This window comes from Pteropus alecto, unplaced genomic scaffold, assembly GCF_000325575.1.
Source record: "Pteropus alecto unplaced genomic scaffold, ASM32557v1 scaffold61, whole genome shotgun sequence".
Classification (NCBI taxonomy): domain Eukaryota; kingdom Metazoa; phylum Chordata; class Mammalia; order Chiroptera; family Pteropodidae; genus Pteropus; species Pteropus alecto.
In genome coordinates this window covers 18914172-18920930 of record NW_006434835.1, presented here as the reverse complement: position 1 = coordinate 18920930, position 6759 = coordinate 18914172, and the positions used below count along the sequence as shown (strand labels likewise).

The 6759-nt window shown below is 36.7% G+C and overlaps 1 protein-coding gene and 1 pseudogene across 5 annotated transcripts in view; both read right to left on the bottom strand.

Annotated features, from left to right (window-relative positions):
* The window catches only part of LCLAT1 (lysocardiolipin acyltransferase 1), a 146585-nt gene that overhangs the window by 26770 nt on the left and 113056 nt on the right, over positions 1–6759 (bottom strand). The gene's annotated exons all lie outside the window — the stretch shown is intronic.
* On the bottom strand, positions 6169–6287 carry LOC112478562 (annotated as a pseudogene).

The following is a 6759-nucleotide window of genomic DNA, read 5'->3' as shown; positions in this document are numbered from 1 at the left end:
TGCTGAAGAAGGTATGGCTATGGTCAACTGACACAGAGAAACTACATTTGTCCTTCATCCTTAATAGGTCAGTTGTTGCCCTTATGTGCTTATAATTCCATTAAGATGCATATCCATCTAATTAAAAGCACTAATGAACAGTCTAGTAAGTGCTCACCAAATCATGGCTGTGATGATGACTATAGATCCTGTGCTATATAGCTCCTATGGGCCAGTAAAACCATTCTAAATTGGAGTACTACAAATTCTGAGAACAAGATTAGTTAGATCTCTTTTGTTTTTATGTGTATCATTTTAGTTTTGGGTTGTGGGTCAACTGAAACCTGTCAAAATATTCTTAAATTTAAGAACAGCTCTGTTGTGACCACTCAGCTTCCCTTAATTCTCACATATAAATCTAAAACAGATCTTTACTCAAGCTATCTTAATCTGCAAAGGATTTATACTATATGAGAATCCATTATTTTTCTTTAACTTTTATTTTGAAGTAATTTCAGGTTTATAAAAAATGTTGCAAAGTACTAAAAAGACTTCTAGCAAACGTCACCCGCATTCCTCCAAGTGTTGGCATCTGACACGACCACAGTACACTAGAGCGAAACCAGAGCTATTAGCTAATCTATATATCAAATGTTATTCAAATTTTGCTAGTTGTTCCACTATTTTTCTTTTTCTGGTTCAGGATCCAGTTCAGGAACCAATGTCGATAGTTATTTCGTGGAATGTTTTCCATTTGGTTTGTCTGGTGTTTCCTCATAATTAAATCAAGTTATGCATTTTGGCAGAAATACTTCAGAAGTGATGATGTGCCCTGCTCAGTGAATCATATCAGGATCTATTATCTTTTCAATACAAACTGATGCAACCCAGGATGGGTAACATTCACTTCTTACGTATGCATCATCATGCTGTGTGTTAATAATTATAACATCTCATAACATTTAAAGGTTATGTTTTATTATCTCCCAGTCATCCAAACTCTGGAATTTGATAACATATACTTTGTCTTCCTTCTCTAAACCCCTCAGCTCTTTATGTGAATTTCTCTTACAGTACTTATCATTTTTCTAGTTTACCACTAAATGTTAATATCAAAATCATATTTCTCGAATTAGATTATGTATACTCCTCAGGGGCAGGCTGCATGTCTTTCTCATCTTTGTATTCTCCACATTGCTTTGAACATAGTGTTCATATAGACACTCGTTACAGAAATGATTCCTCTGTGTTATGAAGACTAAGAAAAAAAAGAAACACCCTGAATGCCAAACAATATGTAGGTACTTTCTCATATTATTTTACACAATACTCACAATAACCCCATGAAGTAGGCCTTCCAACTCCGGTTGAATACTTTGTCCAAGGTTACAAAACCAGTCAGGGACAAGGTGATGGTTCTAAACTAGGTCAATCTGATTCTCAAGCCCTGGGGTTCAGGTTCAAGAATTTAATACTGAGAGATAGTTCAGAATTTCTCATTTTCTGTTTGGTAAAGTGAAGATCAGAGACAGTAAGTAATGTTTCAAAGAGGCTTAGAGCCAGCTGAATAAAAGACTAGATTTAGAAGCCGGGTTTCCTGTCTCCCAGCTATAGTTAGCTCTTTTCACTGTATAAAAGGACTGGAGCAAAGGTCCCCAAATTGTGCTTTGGTATTCTCAATAAGCACAATTTTTTAAAAGTTAAAATCCGGGAGAATACAATTGGTCTTTACATTATCTTTTTTAAAAGTCTTTCAAAATGTTGTTTGGCAGCAAAAGCCTTTTAGACAAGGTTCAATATCTTAATTACAAATGTAACAGAAATACTTTCCATTTCTGAAATATAATACAAACAAAACATCAATTAATCAACATTTACCCACAGCGGAAGAAACATACTGTTCTAACTGATAATGTACCCAATATAAAAGGACTGAGCTACATTTTCTTGCATATGGTTCTGAAATGGAAAGTTTCCCATTACTCTTCTAGGTGTGATTATGAAGACCTAATTCTATTGGAAAGAATTATGGCTCACATGTGACTTTTTAAATTATTCCTTCACTGACCTGTAATAAGGCGAGAAATGGTGTGGTCTACAAATTGCTAGAATGAAGCAGGTTATCTTTTATTGCTTAGAGTAAATTTGCTACTTAATAATATGAATAAACTTTCTTTTAGTAAGTATCTTCTATATCCAGCCTGACAGAGAAAACTAAAGGTTTAGAAGTGCGTAGAATGACCCTATAAATGGATACTCTCCTGTGGCTCATTTATCTCTGATCATAGTTTTATCTTTCTGGTGCTGCTATGTTGTCATTCTCATGACTCTTAGGCAACATTTCCTCTTCTCTCAAGGAAATACTGTTGCAGCTCACTCGGCTAGAGTCATGTATGACTTAAAGTCTCTCTAATTTGGCTCTCAAGTCTCCCTCTAGAGGTAGCGGCCACCTTTCTGAACCACAGGAATGGATACAAAAATACTGCCCACACTGAAAAGTAAGGAAAAGCAACTTGATAGCAGAAGTAAATTCAATAAGACTCTCAAACACTAGCTTGCACATTTAAAATGAAGACTAAACTTACATTCTGGTGTTATCTTTCAGTCTAGAAAATAGCTTAGTCATTCTAAAGCTAATTTGTCTCATATATCGCTATGGACATAGCTTATTCTCACTTAACTTTCTGTTTGTGTGTGTCAGGGGGATCCTGCCCTAAGTTCCAAGGTAAAAGTCAGTGTCAAAGTCAAACTAAGCTGACCTTGCTCTGGGGGTGGGGTCCCTGAGAAGACATCATTTTTGATCCTATTAGTACTTAGAATGACTTAAAAGTAGTTGCAGAATCAGCTCTCCTATGAAGATAGGAGAATATAAATAAAAATTAATGCTTGAGATTTCCAAAAATTGTCAAATACTTTAGGAATTCATCATTGAATCATATGGAAGCAGGAAGTTTTCATTTTTTAATTAATTTTTAAAAGAATTTTTATAAGTTTATTTGAACCAAACCAATGACATGTGCCAGAAAGCAAGATCTCAAACACTCTCGAAGCAAAAAACTTTTAATATCATAGTTTTTCCATTGTTTTTTAAAATTCACCAACTCAATAAGGAATTTTACTAGATTATATAGGTTCTTCAATAATAATGACAGTATTATAATGCCTTTGCATGTCATATAGCACTTAGTTCAATGTTGTGCCATAGGCATTCAATAAGTATGTGCTGAATGGATAACAATTATAAGTGGCTTAATAAAAATGTCTCAGCCTCGTAACAATAATTTTCATTGAAATATCAATAAGAGATATTAAATTATATCTGAAAATAGTGATTTTAAGCATATGTGACTTTAAACTCATGACATATGCCCCAGTAACCTGGGACAATTAGTGACTGGCCAGAAAATTGGGTACTCACTTATTACATCTGAATTATAAGTCCAGTTGTATATGAATCTCAGTCATGTACCTGAGAAGAGTCGCATGAGCCACTCATACGAGAAACAGTAGGATGCCACTTGTTAAACTATTTTAAACAGTAACTAGGGAAGCTCTATTGGCAGCCAGTAGCCCTGGGAGCTAACTTGGGCCACCCTTTATCTATTAAAGCTTGAGAATAGAGTAATTTCAGGGTCCTCTGGGGATTATGTTCATTTTAATAAAAACTTCAAATGATTTGGAAACACCTGATCAAATTTATGCCAACTCCTTCCCATGTCCAATGACAAACAACATAAACATCTCCATAGTGGCTGTGGTAGAAGCTGAGGGTAAGTGCTGAGGACTAACAATAATTCTACTGGGTCATCATTAATGCGAATAGACTCTTACGGGTGTGCTTAGGCTGAAAAGAACTTAACTCTATTCGACCGGCCTAAAACAAGACAAAATTTGGCATTCATCAAAAGGGATAAACTATTCTTTGATTTTCTACATTAAATCCTTGTGGGCCGCCTCCTAGAACACTTTTAGTTTGAGAGTATGTAAGGATGGCACTGCTGAATAGAAACAAAGAAGCTAGGAAGAAAGTAAGAAGTTTGGTATTAGACATTTGAGATGATTGAAACATAGCTAAATAAAATTATCCAATCCATTCATTGGAGACTCGGATAGGTCAGACCTCAGGAGACACGTTAGTCAGAAGCATAAAATGTGGGACCATTAGCAAATAGACGATAGTGGTAGTCACAAGCATGGAGATATACTGTAGAGAGAGATGATATGATATGATATAATATAACATAACATAAAAAACACAACACAACACAACACAACACAACACGAGCCAAAAGCAGAGGACAGAGCTTTGGGGAATGGCTTTTCCATTGGAGACCTGAAAAGGAAAGGAAGGCAGCAAAGGAGACCTAAAAGAAAAAATTATGAGGAAAATCAGCAAGATGTAAAGGCACTAGCAAAGACACCCACAAGGTCTGGGCAAACCACATTTTTATCTGAATTTTCTGTAGGGCAATCGTTCTGATTACTGGTTTTGGGGCATTGACTGGGAGATCCTAAGTTTCTGCCAGGGTAGCAGCAGCCTCTTGGTTATCTTTTCTGATTAACCTTCCCTTTGGAGAAATCACTCAGAATTCAAGATTTTGGGGGATAAAAATGTGAACTTGGTATTTAAACTGGTACTTTCAAAATATGAAAGGTCATTTAGAGCAGCAGTCCCCAATGTTTTTGGCACCAGGGACCAGTGTTCCTTATAAGAATCTAATGCCTGATGATCTAGCTGGAGCTGAGGTGGTTGATGCTAGCGCTGAGGAGTGTCTGCAAGTACGGATAACACTTTGCTGGTCCACAGCCCAGGGGTTGGGGACCCCTGATTTACAGGACCTCATAGGACATAAAGATTCTGCTCATTCATTTTTCTACCTGGCACTATCTAGATTCATTCTGATCATTCACTTAAACTGCTACTGAACCCTTCTTTCTTTGAAGGTGGAGATTCAGAGTTATAGGAGGGAAGTGGAAATGTATATTTTACTCTTAGAAATGAGAATTATGTCATCGATGAGGAAAAGTGCTTTTAGAATTATTTTTAAATTTCATTTTGCTAAGCTGAAATTGCCTTAAATGTCTAAAGACTTTAGATATTTGAATACTTAATAAACACAAAAGCAATTCCTAGGAACAGCAATACACAGAAATCTGAAGAAATATACTAAAATGTAACATGCAAACTGGTCTGCTTTAGAATAAGTCTGCATATAGTGTCCTGCAGTGGTACATTTTACAAAGGAAATTAAATCCACGAAATTAACATTTTAATGAAGCAGACAGACTACTGACATCAAGACTACTCACTGACTGTGGCTTCCAGGTGGCCAACGAGATAAAAATGAAGCTACACCTTCAGCTGTCTAGGCTAGGGGTGTTTGGAGATTATGGCTGAATTTAAATTAGAAGATACTGCTGTGTGTAAACACGTTTAGGCTAGCAAGTAGACTCTGCAAACCTTGGCACCACAAATCCTTAATTTAAAATACTTAAGGCACCCTCCCCCGCCCCCACCCACACACAGACACTGTCCTAAACCTGTGGGAAGCAATTATACTTTGAAAAACATTAAAATAGCTTTATCAGAATGATCCATCTTAATTATGTTATAGGGCCAAAAGTGTAAGAATTAAAAGAGAGCTGACAGGTCATCCAGTGCAGCCTCCCACCTCTGAACATTTCAAGCACAGGAACACCTTGAGGCAGCCTTTTTCATCGCAGGCAGCTCTAATTTGTAGAAACGCTCTCACTATGTAAGGAAATTTGAGGCTGAAATTTTATCCCTCTAGTTTTAGTTTTGTCCTCTAAAAACAAACAATATGCTACCAGCTTTTGCGAATAACAATCTTTCAAATATTTAAAGCAGGGGTCAATAAATTAAGGCACAGGGGCTAATACCACCGGTGTTTGTACAGCTTGTAAGCTAAGAATTTTTTGTTTTTCATTTTTAAATAATTGAAAAAAATAAAAATGTAATTTATGACATGTGAAAGTTATATAAAAACCAAATTTCAGTGTCCATATATTTTTAGGCAAGGTAACCCTTGGTTGACCTCACAGACTGCAAGGACCTTGTCAACTTACAATCCCTTATTTATCTATCTATCTATCTATCTATATCTATCTACTATCTATCTATCTATCTATCTATCTACCTACCTACCTACCTACCTACCTATCTACGCACACCTACAGCACCTGGTCTTCCTAGGTGGTCTCCCATCCAAGAACTAACCAGGGCTGACCCTGCTTAGCTGCTGAGATCAGACAGGATCGGGCGTGTTCAGGGTGGCATGGCCATAGACCATAAGTTAAGTTTTATTAGAACACAGACCCACTCATTCATTTACACAATAATAGCAGCAGAGTTTAGTTGCAAAAGTAACCATATGGCCTGCACAACCTAGAATATTCATCAAAGAACTTCCCAAAGTTCTCTAACTCTTGGAGTTGAAATACTTTGGAGCTGTTTGTCTGGGGCAGAAGGAACAAACTATACCTTTTCTGAGGGGCATTTTCTAACTTGTTGGTAAGATCCAGTAAGATCCACAGTAGCAGAAAGTGGTCACGGTTTTAAAAGCTCAGCAATCTACTCTGCTTTACTGTTAACAGGGCTGCAAAGATAATCTCTATCAAACACGCTTATCAGCCCATTATTTCCTGGTGAAAACCCTACAGGTCTTCTTTTGTCTATTTGATTGAATCGAACTACTGTAGCCTAGCACTAGAAATCCTTTTAAGAAGCTGGGTGGATACCAACCAACCAGTTCCCTCAAC